The sequence below is a fragment of the Corapipo altera genome, unplaced genomic scaffold (assembly GCF_003945725.1).
Source record: "Corapipo altera isolate COAL_440 unplaced genomic scaffold, ASM394572v1 23, whole genome shotgun sequence".
NCBI classification, from domain to species: domain Eukaryota; kingdom Metazoa; phylum Chordata; class Aves; order Passeriformes; family Pipridae; genus Corapipo; species Corapipo altera.
In genome coordinates this window covers 8,666,955-8,689,659 of record NW_020884878.1, presented here as the reverse complement: position 1 = coordinate 8,689,659, position 22,705 = coordinate 8,666,955, and positions in this window count along the sequence as shown.

The following is a 22,705-nucleotide window of genomic DNA, read 5'->3' as shown; positions in this document are numbered from 1 at the left end:
AATCTGTAACTCAGTGGTTATTCACCGAAGTGGAAGAGATTTAGATTAAAATCAGTGCACTATATCAGGCACTAGGGAGATCTGAATGTGAATCTAGAGTATCCCAAGTGAGGTCTGTAATGGACTGATGCAAGCGTGTAAAGGAGTGTGGCTGTCATAGTGTGCTCCTAGTCTTCCTTTCTTTGGATGAACAATATCTAGAAATTTGGGCTAATTCTGATACAGATGTTTTTCACAGTTATTTTTTCTTAACTAAATTTTTTTCTAGCTTTCCCCGTCTTCTCTTGGCAGTTTGGGATCGTGTCGTCTAAGACTATTTATATTTGGGACAAAGACATAGTATTCCATTTTAACTGGGAAAGTGTAAAAGGAAAAATATTTTTCCCTTTGCCTCATCAGAGTCCAAAAGTCTCAGGTGCTAACAGGTACAATAAAATAATAAACACTCCACTAAAATAATTAAAGCACTTTGGCATAATGGAGGTCAGAAGCCAGTCCTCTATATGCAAAAAAAAAGGAACAACTGTGACTATTCCAGGGTGTGTGGGGAATGGAATTTCATTTGCACTTGCAAGGCTATCAGGAGATCCTCAGTCAAAATATACCGTAAATTGTAAGTGGAAAATGCACTAAGTCTTTAAACGGAACTTAACAGAGCATGTTTAGATACCTGATGGCATGATTGCACTACAAAGAACATAGTGTGTATGTATGTTACTTTAAGACAATGTTTCCTCTCTTATTAGGACTAGTGATCTCTGGAATACCATTTCCTCTGTGCCACATGGTGCATGTTTATTGAGGTTTCTTGTATTTGTCATAATCTGTGTATCTGATTCAATTGCTTGGCTATCTTTGGAGGGTGAATGTGATAAACAGTAGGACCATAACCCAATCTTAAAAGCAATGGGAAATAAAGAACAGGTCCCGTTATAATATATTTTTGGACAGCTTTAGATGACTATTTCATAGAAAACTCTCCCTCTAACCTCCACTACTACTCTATCAACTCAGGTGTGCTATAGGTGACGCTGGGGGTGTTTGTTTCTGGATCTACTGAGGTGTAAAAGAGCACAAGAGCAAATGTAGCAACACTAATCCATCTCTTCCTCTTCCCATGGCTGTCTGCAGCCCAGCTCTACCTCTGGCTCAAAGCAACTCCCCTCTACTCAGCAGAGATTCGAGTCTGGTCAGGTCTCCTGGACCTCATGGTTGAAATGTTATTGCTACCTGGATGCTGAATGCTTCCCTTCTGTGTCAGTATGTGATATGTCTTGTGGATATCTCTGGTCTTGAGCATGGACTTCACTCAACACTCATCAAGTAATGGCTGAATCCAAGGTATGAAGCAAGGAGAGCTTTCCTGACATCTCCACTTTCACTCACTGATGCTCCCCCTGTGCACCTGAACTGCTCTTGACTGGAGGGCAGAGAACTGTGGAGGGAAACCTGGCTGTATTCTGTACTGCAAGTTCCTAAACTTCTTTCTTGGAAATTTATGCACAATGATCCTGATATACACTTTAGACCAACTGTTACAAATGCTGCAGAGAGGGTTTGCACTCACTCAATATGTTTAATGGGTCAAGGACATGATGCACTGAACATAGGCCATCTGCACTGTGTTCACATGCTCAGCTAGCCATCAGCAGGGAGTTTTCAAGGAGGAAAAAGAAAGATACCCAGCAAAAAAAGGACATTGAGTAGCCTAATGATGAACATTGACTAGATTAAAAACATGGCAACATCAAATTCCTTCTCACAGGTTTTCTCCAGCATGGTTTGAGCAACCACTGGGAATATTTACTACCAGTTTTCCTCTTTTTAAAGAATTAAAAATCACCAGGTAAGATCTGGGAGATAGCAAAGGACAATCTTCTGACACTATCTCCTTAAAAGAGAAAAAAACTACAAAAAAAACCCCAAAACCAAAAACTTTTTTGCTGCCCTCAGTTAAAAACAGAGAGGTGACAGGCATGTTCCTGAAGAGGCATAAAAGGAGGGTTTCAGGCCACTCAGAGGCTGGGTTCACGCAATACTGTCAAGGTCCCAGATTTATTCTTGACAACGTTAGTGCCAAGACCACTATTTATGTTGCTTTAATCAGTCACACTTTTAAAATCACCTATGCTCAGCATTTATATCAATGAGGTGCTAATATTGCTGTCAGGCACCAATATCGATAGTTGTGTCATAATCTAAACTCTTTTAATCTTCTCCTATGCTTGCATTAATGAATCTGCAAGAAATGACTACTACTACAACAACAAAAATATAAAGATGGTTCTGATTATGACAAGTGGCCATGAAGGAGAAGAAAAAAAAGCCCTTTTTTTGCTCTTTGCAAACCATTTTATTTTGCCTTTAGCCTTCTTTTTTTCTCTCTGACTTTGAAGGCATTGTCAGCACATCCTACTGATTTTCTCACAGGCTACTTACATCTCTGAAAATATTTTTAGGGTCTATGAAAGTGTAAGGCAGGTAACCTCTTCCCTAAGTGGATGGGGAGAGGGAGAAAGGGGGGAAGAGGCAGAGAAAAAAGAAACCTTGGTCTAATTTTGGTATGGAGAGGCATCATTGTGCTTTTCTTTGTCCTTGTTTCTTCCTTTTTTTTTTTTCCTGAGCCCACCCTTACAGCTGTCAGCCTCAGTTCTTTTTCTATTGTAAATAAAGTCTTTCTTGGGTTATAGCTCTAAGCAATTTTTTTAATTAAAATTCAATTCAAATATGAAAGTCAAAGAAACTTTCAAAGCAAAATCTACAAACTGATTCACTCAAAGGGTCTGTTTTCATTGCCATAGTTACAGATTACTATAAAGAAACTTGAACCAGACCTTTGACAACCAGGAAGGTCAAAAGTCCTTTCTGCCTATGCTAGGACCCTTTTGACAACTTCCTGTATAATTTGACTGTTATTTGCGTGTCTGGTCACTGTCTGACCCTGAAGTCTAGAAAAAATTGAGAGGCAGCATATATCTCTCTTTCATATGGAGCTCAAAAAGGGCACTTTTAATTGCATTTTGGTGAGAAACCTATGTGTACAGGCTGTTGTAGGCAGCAGCTGGGGAAGGTCCTAGACTTGAAGGTTAAGGATCAGCTTGCCACACGCTACCATAGTTTGGTGCATGTGAGCTTCTCCGTGCTGTTTTCTGCACAACAAAAATGGATGTGAGTCACAGGTTACACAGATTTCAAAATTTATAGCACTTGCCCCAGTGCTACAAGCTAAAATTGGAAATACACTGCGTTGCCTTGAAATCTGTGCACTTCATACGCTTCCAATTTAAAGCTGATTGTGCTTATGGGGTCTTAGTGTGCCTGGGATATTTTAAATTTGCAACCTTAGCTCTTCATTATATCTATCCATGACCTCCACAGGAAGGAAACCTAAATTAATAGACCAAAGGGATCCATGGCAATCTTGCCAGGTTTCCACACTGGATATTTAGAGTTTGGGACACATTGCAAGCCAAATGTGCTACATGACTTAGAAGTAGTTTAATGAAGCAAGATCAGGTACTGTCAGGTTGTTCCTCCTTCCCCTTCTGCCCAGCACTGGGCACATCCCATTTCACCTTAGCACATCTAGTGAAAACACTGGAAGCTTCCAACACCCCAATTGCAGTGTGCTGCAGCCATTCCCTCCCCAACAGGGTGGTATTACCTGTTCTACACTCTACATTCTGAGATGGGACTTGGCACAAGGAAGCAAACACTGGTCTGTCATGCTTGGCATAGTGTTTCCAAGGGGTGCTTGATGCCTTGGAAGTTACAGATACTTGAGCAGTGGCACTGCATGGGCCACCACTTCCCACATGCAGGCAGTGCCATGTAAGCAGGAGGGAGAACCAGTTACCCATGAACATAGTGAGTGCTGTACAGGTAATCATCCAAACAGCACAGATAACATGGGATGATTCATGCTGAGATGTGAAAAATTCTGTAAAAATAACAATGGGTAAATAATCAAAATAGCTTCAAGTTTGGGAATATGTTTGTACTGCTTTGAGAAAAAGTGGTTTATTCTCTCATCCTGTGAAGAGACAGTGCTGACTCCCATCTTTTTACCCAAATGCTGTTTATCACTATGTTTAAAGTTTTGGATGCTGAAACTGTGAAAGACATGAAATAACAAATTAATAGGTTTTCATTAATAACAACCTTTCCCATGCAATCCTCTGACCTCTTCACTTTCCATAGGGAAACCTACTTTTTGTGTCAGAAAGCTATGCAAATTGGATACTGACACATGCCATGTCAAGCCCCCAGTATGGCTCCTTATGGACAATGTAAGTAACTACAGAGGAGAGGAGTGTTTAAACATGCAGTTGCTGGACAAAAGGAACAGTCTCATCTTCTGTTGCAGGCAGTGACACATCAAGTACCCCTGAAAACACCATGAGGGGCAAGATAGATCAATGATTTGACTCCTTGTGTCAAACCCCATCTCAGGATGCAGAGTGAAAGGAAGCAACATAGCCAGCCTTCTGCTCAAAAGATCACTAAGGAAGATCACTAAAGATAGAAAAATATGTGTGCATACATTAAAGACGAAGGGAGGTGGAGAAAAATCCCAAAATAGTGCTTCTGTTCACTAGTATTAGCTACAAACCACTGTGTTTAAAGCTGGTAAAATTACAAAGAAAGAAAAAAAAAAAGCTGTACTTTTATGTGTTACTTTTTTATTCAGTTAATGATGTACTTCAGTTCACTCCGAAATATATATGCTTGAATTAATAACAAGTACTAACTTAAAGCAGTCTATCCAAAAGAAAGGTACTGTCTGTACATCAATCCTAAGCATGAAGACACAGAGAGCTCTACTTCTAGATGTTGGGCTGAGGAGTCCACAAAATTGACCTTATTTATTAATGCCTGACCTCCTCAGATTAATGGGGCTGCAGGTGGCCTTGCAAGGTTAGCAGGAAGGACCTGTCTGGAGGAGCCAAGACTTCGGTTCCCCACAACAGGGTTATGGTAGGACAAAACAGTGCCAAGGTGGGTATCAGGCCCTCAGTTTGTAGGAAACATCATGGCATAGTATGGGGATGAGGTTTTAGAGGAGTTCCAACAATCTGGCTGTACTGTGAAGGATGAGATAAAGGCAAGACAAAGAGGGAGGACTAGACCCATGTTGAGAAACTTATTACCTCTTCCAGGTGGGCTGAGATCATAGGTGTGTGCTTGTATTGGTAAAAACTAGTGACATTTCTTTTGTGAAAGGTGAAAAGTTTTGGAGTTTGCTTATTTCCTTTTTTTTTTCTTTTAAACCTTGAATGGAATAAAACTATCAGGGCAACTTTTGAATGCAGCCCACTGGGAGCGCCCCTCTATCCAGACTATGTATTAGTGGGGACATGAAGGTGTTTGTAGCTCTAATTCCCCTCCTGACCATTCCTTTGGGTACAACTGGCCTCGAGCAAGAAGAAAAAGGAGAAAAATTAGAGAAATGTAAATAAGGAAGGTAACTTGCCATTTGTCACTTGAAAGTCCTTATTTCATGGCCTGTTCCCTGTTCTCCTGGAATTTTGTGTCATTATCTCCTGTTAAAAGGATTCAAATGACATTATTTGCATGGAAACTTGCATACAAATGATGTCGTCTGTGCCACAAAGTTGCATTACAATGAAGGGAATGATGACTGTGTCACATGTACGTGACATTCTTTGTGTCATTAAATTTAAAGTCAATGCTGGCAGTTATAAACCACTCACGTCTCAAGCAAATACATCACTTCTGATCTGAAATGAATATTTTAAAACGCCAACTCCAACTGCATCAAACAGCAATAACCTGCAATGTCATCTTAAAAAAAAAAGGAAGCAAAGGCTCTAAACAAAGGTGGACTTACAGGATTGTATGATACACCACAAAGGAAAATAGTTTAATAAGCTGTAATAATTTCTGGACAAACAGAATTCATTGCTTGATGATTAGGTCCTAGAGATGTTTTTAAAGTCCTTTCAATATCATGTGTGTTTTCAGAAATGTTTATGCTTCTAGAAAGTTTCAGGATTGTTAATTTTCAGGCAGAGTAGATGATTTAATTGTAGAGCAGGTTCTACAGCACAGACCTCTCTATATGTTGTTACCATCCATTTCCTTGCCACAGTCTGATGCTGACAACAGGCCAAGCCTTTGAAAGATCTCCAAACTCTTCCAAAGAGTCAAGGGCAAATGATGACAGGAAAGGCTCAAGCAGTTATCACTGTCAAAATGAATGAGAAAAGAGGAGGGACAGTAGGTGGATTAGGAAAGGTTTCGTACTACTGCGATGATCAGAGCCATGCAGCAATGAGAGCCAGACAAGTAAGTACATAGTCGGATCTGCTCTCTGATTGATGCGTTGTTTGTGCAGGTCAGTGTAAGGTAAGGGATGGTCACTGTGTTTTTGCAGGAGCAGTGGTAATTGTGCCCGCAGTCGCCTGCACCGACCCTGCTGGTTTGAAGCCAACTACTAACATTTTTTCACTGATACAAAGAAAGGCTCTGTAACACTTCCTTTAGAAAGTTATTGTTTTAACAATAAAATGTGCTGTGCAATGCCCAAAAGGTTTAAAAAACTCAGTTAAGTAGAGAAGGTCAGCCACCTAAATACCTCAAAGGAGCTCCGTGTCTGGTTAAGCTGCTGTGCAGTTTAACCTCTCCCTCCTCACCCACAGCCCCGTTCACACTCAGGCACACAGACCCCTCTGAGAGGAGAAAGTTTCTCTCGGGAGAGTGTGTCTGCATAGGCTCAGCAAGGGATCAGGCAGAGAGGAAAATCTCTGTGCATGGGTCATTTCTTTTCTCTTATTGATAGCATTTCAAATCTAATTGAAACATTATTTGGAGAAAGCTATGTTACCCACCCCTTCAGCTTTGATATGGGTTTTTAATCAGAGGACATTGTTATTTCATAATGAGCATGGAAAGCATTTAAAACATTTTCTAAATGGAGTGCATTACTTCTGACCGCAGCCAAAAGACCACATTAAAAGGAGTTCAGTGGAATTCACTCTTTACAGTCTTCTGGTTTTGAAACATTGGTGCACATATGGAACATGCTAAGACAGGGGCCTACTGGTTGCAAAGGTTTAGGCAATAAGTTGACTTAAAAACTGAGCAAGGTCAGCAGTACTCACTGGCAAATCCCTACCATGCTCCAGGGAGGTTTGATGCCAGTGTTATTCCTGTCCCCAGGTGTCAATGTGGGTGCTGCCATTCCATGAGGTTGCGACTGGGCAGAAGTTGCACAGCTCTCATGGAAGCCAGATCAGAGTGAACGCAGCAGTCTGATCACAGCAGGGAGCTAAAGTGTGGCAACCAGATTAATGCTCCTTTGCCTCTCTCTTGGTTTAGGACCAGAACAGTGGTTGGGGAGGGGGGGTGGACCCAGAGCTCTTCCACTGCCTGCCCTTTCCCCATTCCTCCAAGGCAGTGACTGATCTCACTCCCCACTGCCATCCTGCAAGCTGTCAAGGTGCAAGTAAACCACACATGGGAAGAAGGGCAAGTTTGTTTTTTGTTGGTTGTGCACTGGGGATTGTAAATGAGCCCTTAATGTCTACCTCATTTTATATTTTAGGATATATTTCCTTTCTTGTAAGAGCACAGAAGAAAAGATTAAAAGCGGGATATGACTGAAATGATGCATTGGGTCAAAGTCCCTTCATCCTTTTGCCCCAGTCTGTCTAATATTTTCTTAAATCCCATTCTATCCAGGTACATTCAATTACAAAAGTGACCAGAAATAAATCAAACTTAATTACTTTAATATATATATATAAATCTATCTATCTATCTAATATATATATACATATCTATATAAAGATACCTATATATATCTATATGTCTATATACATATATATAAAGCAAAATACAAGCAGAAACCACAGAATTGATTAGATTAGGAAGACTGGATCTAAGACAGGCTGAAGCCCAAAGTAGGTATATCAGTATTTTAGAGGAGTTCAGTGCAATCTTAATTGCTTACTTTATACAAGCAGACATTGGTGAGATACAGTGCCTGTGAAGTGACAGAAGAAATGTTTTGGCTGCTCTTTGATGTAGAGTTCAGCTGTTCTGGTTTGTAAATATAACAGAACGAAAGGATATTGTACTCAACCCACTTCAATCAAGCAAGACACTGTGGCGTCTAAACTGCCGTTCTTCCATTGCTGAAGCTGCTGCTCAGAACAAAGACATAAAGAAAGTGAGAGAGACAGAGAGCGACAGGGGGGAGAGAGAAAAAGGCTTCTGCATCTTTAATAATTAGCAAAGAGCTGCAGTGTTTAGCCTGGAAATTATGGTACATATGCTGTCCACTTGTTCAGGACCCCTGTATTGTGAGAACAAGCAAACATTCATCATCCACAGATGTCCGCCAGGCCCAGGTGACTGAAAATTCAATGCACGGGCTTCTCGCAATGGGTCGAATGCTAATTGGGTGGCTTGGAGAGATTAGAGTAGCCCTGGAGCTATTCTCTATCTGCAAAAGTCTCACAGAACAGCAGGGAAGTCAACAGTGTCTTTCTAAAACTCTGCTTAACTGATGCTTATCAGAAAAATTAGGATAAGTAAATAAATAAAAACATACTGCCAATTCCTCTTTTTGTTTTCCTTTGCCAGTTGTGAGCTAGCTGGTTTCTGCCTTTCCCTTTCCTTTCCTGCATGACTTCCTTTAAATAGGAAACAGGAGAAGGGAGGGGAGATTGAGAGCAGGTGGGAGAAGAGAAATTGTATATAAACTATATCAGGAAATGAGAATGGGTGCTGAGAAACATATTTAGCCTACTGAATACTTCAGAAATGGAAGTAGGTTTTCTCAGTGCACTGTCTAAAAAAAAAAAAAGAAAAAAAGGTGTTTGTTTAAAGCTAAATGAGAATCAGGGCAGTTTCAGAGACAGGCCTGAAAGCTATGAAAGTGGATTTTGCTCCCATGTTTGCTTTCATCTTGTGGGTCCTTAGAAAATCTTTGTTTCTGCAAGTGTGAAACAGGTCAGTTTTTCCTGGTCCAAGACTTGGATTATTTCAGAAGATTTGTCAGTTCTGACAGATGTCCTCAAGTTTATCCCCTAATGCCAAGTGCTGGACCTATTAAACTGCACTTGCTGGGATTGTGCAGACATGGGTAACATGTAGGACATAATATACACTTCTTCTAATTGATATTCCTTTGGAATTTCCAGTCCAAATAAATCCCAAGTCTCAAAGTAAAACTCAGCTAAGTCTTCTGTCTTTGACAGGAATTTGATACGGACAGTCCACATTTCCATAAGTGGACTTCCATGGTGGTGAATCAGGCTTGAGGAATTTGCTATTAATTTCAATGGGAGGGTACTGGTGTGTAATTATGAGGGGGTAAGTGTGTGCTAACTTCAGCCTTTTTTCGTTCATGTTCAGCATGTGTTTAGGGAGAAGAATGTGTGTGGTGAGGCTGTGAATTGCTACCTGGTTATCGTGTTTCAGGAGGAAACTTTCAGCACAGATTGAATGTAAGATAGCTTGTTCTACTTTCAAAGAGAAGCATAAAGCACCTTTTTGTTCAAGCATCCTTGTCTATCTTTCAGTATAGTGCATACTAAAACCAGAAATATGTAATGTAAGTATCTACTCAGTCATGCAGGTTTTTTCTTTACGAAGGCGAACCCTACACTTGTACGGGTTTCACCCAAGTATTACCCAGGTTGAAACTTTGGATCTTAACAAAGACTTGAAATTCTGGTGAGGTAAGTTGAAAAGTCTACCAGCATCAGCTAATCTTTTGTGGAATCTGGACCAGTTTTCAACAAGAAAAACAGAAAAAAAATCCAAATGGGGTGAATTCCCCTTGCCTTCAGGCTTCATTAAGAAAGTTTTGCAGAGCTCGATGAACAATGTATTTTATTATTCTTTCAAATCTGCCCTTTCTAAATCACCTTATTCTGATTTAACTGCAAAAGGCATTACTATTTTGGGTTCTTCCTATGTTAAAACTGAAGCAGTAAGCTAGGGACTTTCATAAGAGACCGTACTGAAATGTCAACAGATGGCTTGCTAATCATGTTAAAAAAATACTCATTCCTTTTCTAAAATGGCATTTTTTTCAGTAAGTAAATCAGAAAGGAATGTTTATGATATAAAACATATTACTCACAACGTCTTTTAATTATCATACTTAATCATCAAGGTCAGGATGATAATTGTTTCTAAAAATGAACACCTCATTTTTCTGAGATGCTTACCAAAATATACGGTCAGAAATATGAATTACTAGTCTGGAACCCAGTTAGGAAAATGCATCTTCTGTTCATTAAACTAAATGTATACTTAAATACCATGAAGCCCTTTAAAACTAAATACCTATTTAAGGCACAGTCTAATTAGTCCACTCGCTGCCTAGTAAAAGCATACAGTACCATATGCCCTAGAATAGGGTGCCATGTGGGTGTTCAGCAATGACACGTATTTGCAAGTACTTTATTATGAGATAACGCAGTGCCATTAATATATCTTAAACATGAATGTTTTTTTGTAACCTATTGGAGACAACTATGGTTGGCAGTTAACACAAACTACCATGATATCTTGGCAGCAACTGCACTTCATTTGTAGAGGGATGAGCAATTCATACGGACCACCACCTTATATCATTCATGCAACTACACAGCAACATTTTAAACATGTTCAGACTGTTCAAGCTTTATCTTCTGCCTAGAGACATGTTCTCTCATTCTTTCTTTCTTTTTTCTTCTTGGTCCCAGACCAGTCCTGTTCTGAAGGTTGCTTTGCAGTGATGATAGCCTATATTATAAGTAGCAGGATTCAATAAAATTGTTTCTTTTCCTTAATGAAATCCTTTATTAGTATCCCCAAACAGCAAATAACAGATAGACTAGGGCTCTGAGATTCATTGCTTTTAAATCCAGGAGGAAAATTATGACAATCTATAGTCATCCAAATGTGGTTCTCTGGTCATCTTAATCACATGGGTTAGTGTCAGGTAGTCTTGCAAGGACTTGAACTCCATAATCCCTATGGGTCGCTTCCAAATTGAGATATTGTATGATTCTAGGTTTTGTGTAAGAGTTGGTATAATAAAAATTTATTTTCACTGGTTTGTGAATTATTATTAATTTGCCTTAATTTTTTTCAGTCTTACAGCCTTCTAATGATTTAGTCTTGAGAGTTCTGCTCCCACCTCTTCTCTAGACAGCCTGCAACCCTACTGCAGATTCGTTCAGGGACTGAGACCCACATTGAAAACCAGTGTTTCATAATTTTTCCCAGCACTTAAGACACTTTCCATCACATTCTATTCAATTAAGAAGATGCAGTACCGTAAATAAAACTAAACCAGCATGCACATTTTTAGAGATAATCACACAGCACAACACAAAGTGAAACAATATATATAAAAAAATTTATATGAAGCAGCTGTTTACAGGAAGCACTATGCATAATCTTTTGTCATATCAGAGTTTCAACTCAAGTTAGATTCACTCAAGGAGTAAGTGTGTGGGAAAGAGAGATGACAGAGAAACACCCTACATTTCCAGTGCTTATTTACCACAGAAATTAATGTAATTTAAGACACTTTACAGTTACAGAAAATATTAATGGGAAAGTATAGATAGGAAAAGGGTCTTAAGACCTGGCACACATACTGTTTTCAACAGAAGAAGAGTTATATTCTTGAAACAACACTAGAACTCACTGATGTACTAAAATAACATGTTTTTCTGGTGAATAAGTAATCTTGTATTGGTGAAAAGTGTTACACAGAGAGTGGAGTATAAACTGCTCTGGATAATACTGATGTCAGTGGAAGTATTTGCATATATTCCCATGGGTTTGTGATTCAGGTAAAATCACACAGAAGTCGCAGATTAAATCTTAATTCAGATTTCACATTTTCTAACTTTGACTATGAACTTCAGTGGAGTGACTCTTGTTTTATATATTATATGTGTGGGAACAACTGCTGAGCTATGACAGAACAATCACTAAGGGAAAAAGCTTCCACCTAGGAAGATGGATGTCTCCAGGACCTGGAAAGGCTGGCAGTAACTGGACAGTTGGTTGTATTACCACAAATAACAATGTAGACCATGTAGATTAACTTCTGAACGTGACATTTGCTTCCAGATTCTTCCACAGCTCTTGGAAAGATGTCAGTGAAGATGAAAACCTGTGGGGCTTCTTTCTAAAATGCAAACAGCAAAACTGGGTGATGGAAATACTTTAGTCCTTTCAATCATCTGCTTTTATGCTGGTGGATATTGTACCAGCCCTAGTTTTTAGAATATACAAAAAATAAACAAAGTAAGCAGTGACAGCTATTGAGTGCAGTTTAGTTGATAAAGAAGCTAGAACACTGGATTTTATTCTAAGTTCTTTTGTCAACCCAATTGAGTGGACTAAAACACTTGTTTTTCTTTGACCCCATAACAGCCTATAAGATAAAATCTCCTGTAAGAAAGGACTGTCTTTTGCAAAATATGTGGATAGAACCTCTTGAACCAGAGTTGTGATTTCAGTCAGGGTCTCTGTGCACTCTGCTGACTGAAAACTAATTAATAGTATTGAGCTTGACATTTTCCCATAGTTTAAAGGTTAGAAACTTTTTACCCTAAACATACAGTTAAGCATTTTGGTGTCAATTTTTTTAATAGAAGTTTAGCAATAATCCTCAAGCTTTTCACTTCTCATTTCTTAAAAAAATACTTAAAAATTGATGTAGAAAATTATAACTCGATCTTAGATATATTCCATTGTGACAGGAGGACAGATATCAGTGTCTTTTTGTTATGTGAGTTATTGAAGTTTGACATCCTTTGAGGAATATTTTTCATAACCCACTGTTTGCTACCCTGTCTATCCAATTATTTAGAACAAGCAATCTGTCATTTTATTGTTTCCTTCCAATTATATAACTTTGTTGACAGTCATGGCAGAGTATCCTCTGTAAGTAAAATCAAATCTCACTGTGGATTCCAAGGGCTGCAGAGTGTGCGTACGTGTGTACAAGTGAGTGTATTGTGCAGAAATGGAGTGGAGGTGGAAATATTAAGACAACAGTTGGTGAGTGTCATTTAAAAAATAACTTCTTGTACACACTGTAGAAGGTCCAAAAGGGAAACAAAATGTATTTTTCTGATTCTCAGTTTTTAGAAGCAGAATAGGTATAAACTGTACAGGTAGTGGATTCTCTACTGCAAATATTGAAGCAATGATCACTCTTTCTCTCACACAGAATTATACAGCAGTTTCATATATTTAGCCTAAAAAATGCCCATAGTGCTGTGAAAAGAAACTATTCCGTTTTCAGGGTGGTCATTCTGTCTGTCTGTCTGTCCATTCAGGATATTAGTCTATCAATAAAGCCATAAAGAGAGCCAGTCCCTTGGAGCTTGTATCAGAGCAGACACATTTATTAAACAGTGAGGGACAAACAGTGCTCTCAGTTACAGCACGATGCTCCCTTCAGAAGCAGTTGCACAAGGTGCCAGGGGTGAACCTCACTTCATCTTTTTCATTTAGCGACTGATAGAATCAGACTGGGATTTTTCAGATTTGTGTACTAAATCTGAGACTGGAAGCAAGTTGTTAGGTTTTTCTGTCTTTGTTGCAAGCAGAGGGAAGAGAAAAGCATTCAAGTGGCAGTTGGGTCCAACACCAGCTTGCTAGTCAGAAAGTAGAGAACAGCAGTGAAGCTGAGAAGAAACAGCATGCAAACAGCTGCAGTGTGAGATAGAATAAGCGAGTGTCAGTGGTGTTAGATGGTAGAGCTGTATGAACACTTTCACACTCAAAGCAAAATTGTCAAGCTATCGTGTCCAATTGGGCATGGATTTCTTATTATATTGCTGCAGTACCACAAGCTGTACTGGTTGCAGAGTCACAGAACCCTTAATTAAAGAAGTAGGGGAGAAAAAAAGGAAATTAATAAAATTGTTGTTCTTATTTGAGATGTTTGAAGGAGAATATTACACTCTACTGTAAACCTATGTTGAATAAAATTATGTAAGCATATGTTTATGCCGTAGTGAAGTTATGCTTAAGTGCTTTGTTGAATTTGGACTTGAAAGTTTCAACCATTTAAGATAAAGTTTCTTTCATATAGTATCTTTATTTTTTCTTTTTTCTTTTTTTTTGTTTGAACACTCAGTGTGTTTCAGAGTCATTACTGGCCGACCCAGTTCTTCTGTGTATCTTACTTACACTCATGATTTGTGAAGATATTAAGGCTTTCAGGGACACTTCAGCAGGAGCTGATAGCATGATCAGAGAAAGTTCTAATGATTACAGGCACTGTGAGGGAGCCAACATTTATCAGTTTCACAGGGATTTTTCAGACCATTATCCAAACTTTATTATAAATCAAAACCTTTTTATCTACGATTTGGATTTGATTTCCCTAACTAAACAGTATACTCTACTCCAGCCCAGCAGTATTTCTAATACAAGTTGCTTTTGCTTGGCCTATGTACATTAGACATTTTTTAACAGAGAGAGAAAACTTACTTAAAAACTGTTTATAATATTGTTTACAACAAGTTTCAAAAAGATTTTGAGATAGCTTTAAAAGTGGTTCAGTCCTTCAGCATGAGTATTTCAGCATATTCATTGCCCCCAAATTTTTTGTTGCATCTGTTTGAGGAGGCCAGCTGGGGTGTGAATACTAGAATGCTACTGTCCTGATTTGCAGATGAAAAATGTAGTGGCTCATTAGCATGGACCACTAGGCCAACATGCCCACAACTTGTTGCAGATCTTTATGTCATTCTACAAAATAACTAAAACTAACAAATAGATCACAGCTGTCAAACCAAATAGAATCCAGGAAACTCCAGTGCCATGATGGTGCCCAGACCACTAAACATTACCTTGAATGAGACCTGAGGAGTAGAAAGGCAAGAAAAGTTTGGGAACATAAGTCATGCTGGCAAAAGACACCAAGGAGTGATTATTAGTTGCAGTAACCTGTAAGAGGTACCAGCAGGAAAGACACTGTGGGTATTACTATACAAATGAGCACATTAGGAAGTCCAGTGTTTTCACAAATTGCCAGGTGTTCTGGTATTGCTCCTCCAGATTCTTATGCTGAAATAGAGTCCTGCAGCGCTAATACTACATAACCAAGTGAGCTGGGACTATTTCTGAACTCGGTCTAAGTGCTTTGAAGCCAAGGTAGTTCTGATAAGTACAAGTTTTGCTGGTTATTTTACTATTTTTTTTCTGTTACTGTTTTGTCTGCTTTTGGATGTGGTAGTAAGTTTGGAAAAAAATTCATCACCATGTTAAGAATGGGACTAATTTCTATTTAAGCCAACATACAAGTTGTGGCTATTACAGAAAAGCTTAACACTGGGCTACAGTGAACTTGAGCCACGGATAACTAGAGAAGAGGACATTTCTCAGATCTCATACATACTCAAATCAAAACAAAATGCAAACCTCACTCTATTTAAAAAAACTCTGACTGGAAGTTCTCCATACAGCAAGGATTTGCATGCTGCATGTAAATTTTCTACGATGTTTTTCCAGAAATCTGCATTTAGATAGAAGTATTTTACAAAGTATAAATCTTAAGATTTTATATGCATCTTGATCTTTATTTTCCATTTTCATTTGTCTGTGTGTGTTTCAGATGGGTAAAAAAAAGAAAAATGGATTTTATTTGACAGTTTTGGACACAGATGATCTAGAAAAAAAATCGAATGTATTAGAAAGACTGCAAAACAAATTCCTTCTTCAAACCCTGAGCTCAAATGAACTAAACATTTGTGACCCTTCAGCCAAATAGTTGACAAGATTTCTTGAGGACCTCATTCACTGGTCCTTAAACAATATGAACTTGTCTTTTCCTATTATCCATAAAAACAACAACAACCCCCCCACAAAACACAACAGCTTGGGAGATGCTTAGTTATTGCACTCATCTTTTATATTCAAACTCCTCCTATTTGTTGCTTACACTTTTACACACGTTTGGAAAGCTACCTACCCTTCTGTAGCAACACATTTTTAATGCAGTAACACATTTTTTAATTTAGGGAAAAAAAATTAACCTTGGCAGGTTTGTTAAGGTACTAACTCAAATCCCTTAAAATTAGATTTTTCATGATATTATAAATATTTATCTTGTATCTTTATTCGAGGCCATTCTCTTCCTCCAGACACTGTATGTCTCTTTAGCCTGTTTCACTCAAGTTTCTTGTTGCCAGAGAAGCCTCAGGATTTATTTTTAATTCTGGAACTTTTTCTGTCCTCTTCCATCTTTAGCTATCAATCTTTTTTGGTGCTGTGTAGCTTATGATACTACAATGATTTTAAACCCAGTTAGTGGCACAGCTGAATCACATCACAGCTTTTATCTACACACAGTGTAATCAATAGCAGTGCATCAAGTATGGGGCAGATACATGCCTCCTGTGTTGTGCCATGAACAAGGAACAAAATTTAGCATGCCTTCTTCAGAGAGAAAAGCCATGAGTTGTCAATAAACCTGTGGGATAGGTCTAGACCAGCAGCCATGTTCCGTGACCTCTACATAAAGAGAACATTCCTGGAAGCAAAAGATAACATTTTCTTAAAGGAAATGTGTATATTGTATCTTCTCTCAGGGAAAAAAATCAAACCAAATTGCTGAGTGGTTTTCTGTAGAAAAAAATAAGGACCTTTTCTCTCTAAATTATTTTTATATTTCTTCTTGGAAATTAATATTTCCTTCTTATTTTCTGATATTCATGACTTCATAGAATAATCCAGTGATAACTCTGAGCCTATCAGAACTATCTGGCCACTCAAACAACACTCTTAAAGGTGAGGGCTTTGGATGGGAAACTGTGTTTAGAGATCTGTCTTTACATAATCTCCATCTCCAACCTCACTCACTGACAGCAGTTTTGCAATGTAAGCTGAACAGGGTAATTTATTCATTATAAGTCACTGTAAATCTGTACTGAATATTTTCCTGGAAAGTCTAGGACTAGTTAAAGCACACATATTCTTGAATGTGTGGCAAGTGAAAACATTTTTAATAGCATTAAGGGCTCTAACCTGGAAGGTGCTAAGTATTTTCAGCAATGTGTTTTAAGTCCTCCATTCTGAGGATGATGGATGTCTTTTAGGATCAGGCCCTCGTTTTTCACCTAAAAAATGAAATAACACGACAGTTTAATTTGAAGTGACTTTACCATAAACTTATTCCTCTTTCAGAATGGGTTGGATATCAGTAGGATTAAATGTTCTGATTACAGAAAGAAATTCCCCTGAATATAAGCTTTTAAATGGCCCTTCAAACAATGATCAGATGTGGAAAGTTGAGATCTGTTTTCTGTGTGTGGCAGACTGGCAGCAACTGGACCTGGGCTTAGAGTTTCTGCCTTCACTAACAGAATTTTGTTAGTAAGTCTGCCAAACCCAGGAAATTGCTGGCAGCTTTGGTGGAAAGTGGAGAATTCAGTGGGTTTTTTGTCATCCCAAAAGGTTTGTACTTATGAAGCGGTCTCTTGTATAATAAAGTCCATTTGTCTGATGTAAGAGATTTGAACAACTTGTCAGTGTTCCACAAGAAGCAAGAAGAAATTGTTCAGTTGGGGCTATATGTAGAGGTGACAAAGATGCCTAAATGCCATGCTCCGTGTTCTCATGCTTGTTTGGTGTATCAGGAAAATATAAGCAGATTGAGACTGTAATTTAATTCAAGGTCAGCCACAGATGTTATGTGAAGCCTCATAGAAAGAACAAATGAATAGTAAACAAAATTAAAAGCATCTATGTCGATCTTTATAGTCTGTCTGTTTGTTAGGTACAGTGTCTTGGGAAAAGTGCTATAAATTACAGTTTGGACAGTTCAGGATCTTTGTAGGTTATTTTGTTTATTGATACTTCTTGGAATTGGGGAGAGAAGAGATGAACCTAAGGATAGGAAGGTTTAGCATTAGTATCAGAAAGCTTTTTTTGGTAGAAAAGTCTGTTCAGCTCCCAAAGGAAGTGAAACAGAAGCCTGTCTGCTTGCTTCAAGTTAAACTTGAAGTGGACAAAGCACTCCAATGTATAGATAGAACTGGGACATTCCGTACTGCTGAATCTTTTCCAGCTCTACTTGCCATAGACTATCACTTATGAGTCCTTGCCATTCATATGTTTAGGAGGGTAGAATTTAACCTGACAGTTGTATGCAAATGTAAAAAAAAAAAAAAAGGGCATTTTTTTGCAAAGAATGATACTGGCATGTCTTAGAAAATGAGAAACTTATAAAAAGAGTCCAGGTTACAGGACATTATTTATTTTTCATTTGAAAGTAGTGCCAAATGGCTCACTAAAGTTTCTGAAGAGTTCTGTGGACTGCTGTGCCTCCTGTACGTAAATATTATCAGACAAAGCTCATGTGTATAAACATTCCCAGACTTGGACTCATTGCCAATTCAAATCCTTTTATATTGCTCTTTTCCTCATGTAGATCCAATATTCCCACTGCACTCCAGCAAAACAGCAATTTCTATTTATAGTTTCTCTAGTCTATATTTGTTATAATGAATATGGATAATATATGTTCACAGAAGTTATTAATACTATTGCTATTAAGTGCATAGCAATTGCATGGTCCTGCTCTCCCAGGCATTCAGATGGAAAGAACAGGAGGAAACTGTTTATGTTTCTCTGCTTCATGAAAATATACCAGCAACAGGGCACCCAAAGTGATCATGTCTAGATTGTTCTGAATTGTATGAGAAAAATCTGTCTTTTTTTCCCATTGGTACAGTGTGTATCACTAGGCTTCCTGTTACATATCTGGGGCTTCTTGAACATTTCATGTTATACCTCTGAATATTGACTAACAGCACTATATCAACATTGTCAAAATCCAATCCTAATATTTGACAACATCAAAGGGAGATAGAATGCATTTGTTCTGATGGAACTTGGACATGAGGGATGATGTGTAGAGAGAAAGAGTGGAAGAAAATAAGCCCTTGATATCAAAAGACTATAATTTAGTGTTCTTAAAATATCTAACATTAACTATTAGTGAAGTTGATTTAAGTAAAGCTGAAATGTTCAACATAGCACATTCCTAATGTGTCTGCTTAACAGAACCAGTTTGTGATATTGTTGAGCTATTGTATGCAAGTAACGAATGAGGCTGGTTTGTTTTGGATTTTTTTTCCTTCTTTTTTTTTTTTTTTTTTTATTCCCCTGAAAGAGTTGCAGAAAGCTGGGATGGATGGTCTTTCTTAATGTAAGTCACTGATTAATAAAATGTGTTATAATAGGTGTGACATGCACTTTAAGACTTTCAAAGCTATGTAGTCTCCCATTAATTCAAGTGCAAATTGGAATATGGTTACATTCTGTTGAAATAAAGTGACTGAGACTTCAAGAGTCCCATTTCACTTACATTTATGAAGTTTGTGATAATTCACCACAGCAGCAAAAACTGGCAAGAACAGAGAGATTCAATTTGGTCTCTCTCTCCCCCCTTCCCTAATGCTTAATAAATTTTCCAGAATAGAGATACACATACTATCTTCTCAGGATTGTTAGTTTAAGAAATGTACTGTTTGCTTTTTCCTTTTATAAATTAATTACACTTGAACCTTCTCTTAAATCCAGAGAAAATATTTCTGTTTGAAAAAAGGTTTTTCATACATTATGGCCTAATCCTGTATGATTTAACTGTGGTCATGATCTTTTTGTCACACTGTGGAAAATACGATTTCACTACAATTTTTTTTTTTCCCTGATATACTGTGTCTTTCTGGCATTATATAAGTCATTGAAGTTGTTTTCTTTTTGCCTTGTTTTTCTTGGAAAGATAATACCTGTGGGGGGAGAGTCATGAGGAAAGGCTCAACTTAGCTCTATTGAGCCTAAGAGGCTTTAATCTGGCCATTCTAGGTAATGAGTTTGTACCACTTGTGTTTTGTTTGTCTCTAGTTGTATGTTTTCCTCATACTTTTCTGGGTGCAATCCAATCAATGTCTAATTTCCGAAACTGGTCCACTGAGAAGATTTAATTCATTGTGTTTTTCCTGCAAACAATATTCATTCAGAAATTTCAGGAAAGGTTATTGACACACTTCAGAAAAAGAAAATGAGCAAGAGAAGGGGAAGAGGTTTGCTTGAGCATTCATTTGAATATGTATGTTAAGAACATCTTGAGGCCCTGGGAAAGGCTGAGATTTCAAAGTGCAGAAGAGTATTCACTGAACCAGTGCATTGGCTGTACAAGATAGCTGTTGTTTATAGGGTGATTATCTCACAAACAAGAAAGAAAAATACTTAGGAGAAGAAATGTACACAAATCAGTGACCAGCTGTGGCTGTCATATAATTCCTTGAAATCAGAAAGCAAGTAAATGCAGCCATACTCTAGAGACATCATTGGATAGTGACTAAAATAAGCAAAGGCTTTAAAAATTGTGTGGGAGACTGACCTTCCTTAATCTTCTACATTTAATCTAATATGTTGATCTCATTATACTGCACCTGTCATACCTGGTATCTGTAGATCGGGGAAATAAAAAATGGTCAAGGTATCCAATAAAAAACCAGCCTCAAAGTCCTATTTAGCTTTTTTATTCATGTCCTTGCTAAAAGTACATTGCACTTACATAACACTTTCCACAGGAGAATCTCTGACACTGCTCAGCCTCCCAGAGTGCTGATGAAATAGCCGGCAATACTCTGCCCATTTCTGCCTCGAGAAAGGAAAAGAAGTTGTATGTCTCTTTTTTGACAACAGAAAACTTGTGAAATAAAGCATGGAGAATGCCACAACATTAATTACTTTATAATTTTAATGAAATTTTGGAATATTTAAAAAGTTCTCATATTTTTAGAAATTAAAATATTTAGACCCAGACATGGAAATTTTACTAACTTATTACAATTTATAACATTCATGGAAGAACTGTGAGTCTGAGGATGGCACTCCAGGCTCCTACTGTCTTGCTCCAAAGGATTTGTAATCCTGTCTTTATGTCAAATGTGTAAAAGAAATAAGGAGAACAAGGTGATTCTGCTGGGTTGTATCATACCGCTTTGCCGCACGTATGGAAGGTACAGCAGAGACAGAGGTTATGCCACTGTTAGAGATATCTGTTTTCACAAAGGGCTCTATTTCATCATGAGACAGTAGACTGGAAGAGATCAAAACGTCAATGCCTTCTTCATTTAGCTGGAAATACTTTAAACAGTCTGTAAACAATTATTTTATTTGGTGGGTAGATATGTAATTGCACTATATATTTTTTTAGTATGAAGCTGAAATAGCCCCACAAGAAGAGGAAAAAGTCCTTTTTAGCGGTTATGAAAATAAACTGTTAAGCACCCAGCAGTGAAAGGGTCAAAATGGTTGTATTAACTGAACTCTCCTGAGGACATATGTTGTTTACAGTATACGTTTAAAATAATATTCCTGGCTAGTCAGGCTTTCCCTCAGGATAATGCAATTACAACAGTAACAGAGGATTAATTAAAGACTCTCCCATAGGTGTTGCTAGAGATCTTGAATCGACCAAAAGGGGATACATTACCAACTCAGCACAGAGGTGAACAGACCAGAGCTGTTCGAAATAATTAGTTAGGCACAAGGGCAGGGTTGAGTTTTTTGCCTCATTTATCTGATTTTGATTAATACTGTAATTTCTTTTTTTTTATGCAGAAGAGGCATATTGGTTGCCATTTGTGTATGAGAAATGAGTAAGGAAGATCAAGCTTCTGAATAAGGAAATCAATAGCAAATGAATTTATTCTGGTCCAGTGTCAAGTAGGATATAATTTTCTTTTCTTTTTTTCTTTGACACCTGGTTTAAATGCTTGGCTCCAAGGGGTAATTTTTCTGCCACAAAGGGAACAACAGTCCTGTTCATGCACAATGCAGAGAGTGATGCAGTTGCATGACAAGGAACAACCACGACATGAGAGAGTATTAGAGCTGGAGGTTCACCTTCCCATTTTTTTGTTTTCAGAATCATCCATGCATTTACTTGTGAAGTCCTGATAGAGGCTGAGTTATAGTTCTCAATTTAGCAAGGCCACTAATATGCAATTATGCAGTAAAGTTGAAAAAATGAAGGCACTCCCTCTCTCCAAATGTCTTTCTAAGACAGAAAAAATTATAGCAATCCATATTATGTTATTTTTCCATAAATGATTATTTTGGTTCATTTGTGTCTTGAGGTTCCTGGTTTGGATGGACACTACATTTAACAGAAAAGATAGTGAGCAAAGTTTAAATAAAGTTACAAAAGTCTGCATTAGAAATGAGTGAACACCTTTCTCAAGTGAGGTGTACTGGGGAGATTTGGGCTAAATCCCTCATGCATCATCACCTGTCAGCAGACTGACTGTGGGCTGTAAAGCTAATGTTAAAGGTTCTGGGACTGGTCTGGGCATATATGCCCTGGAGTGTGTTAAGGCATTGTCACATTCAGATGTTATAAATTTGTCACATTCTTTTCCATATAAAAACTGTCCAACAACCTCAAAAGAGAATATTTTTTAAAAATCACAGAATCATGTATTTAAAACACGTAAGAAAAAAAAAAATCTCATGAAGAAAGTGATAATCTCTTCATACTGAATGTTTTATTCTCAAATTTAGGAACACGAAGTCAGATTCTCATAAGGGGCATATTATACCAGCCAATTCTATCTAAGGATCTGATTTATTTTGAAGATGTGGGAAATCCCTTTGTTTGACAAGATTTATTTTGTCATAAGCAATGAAT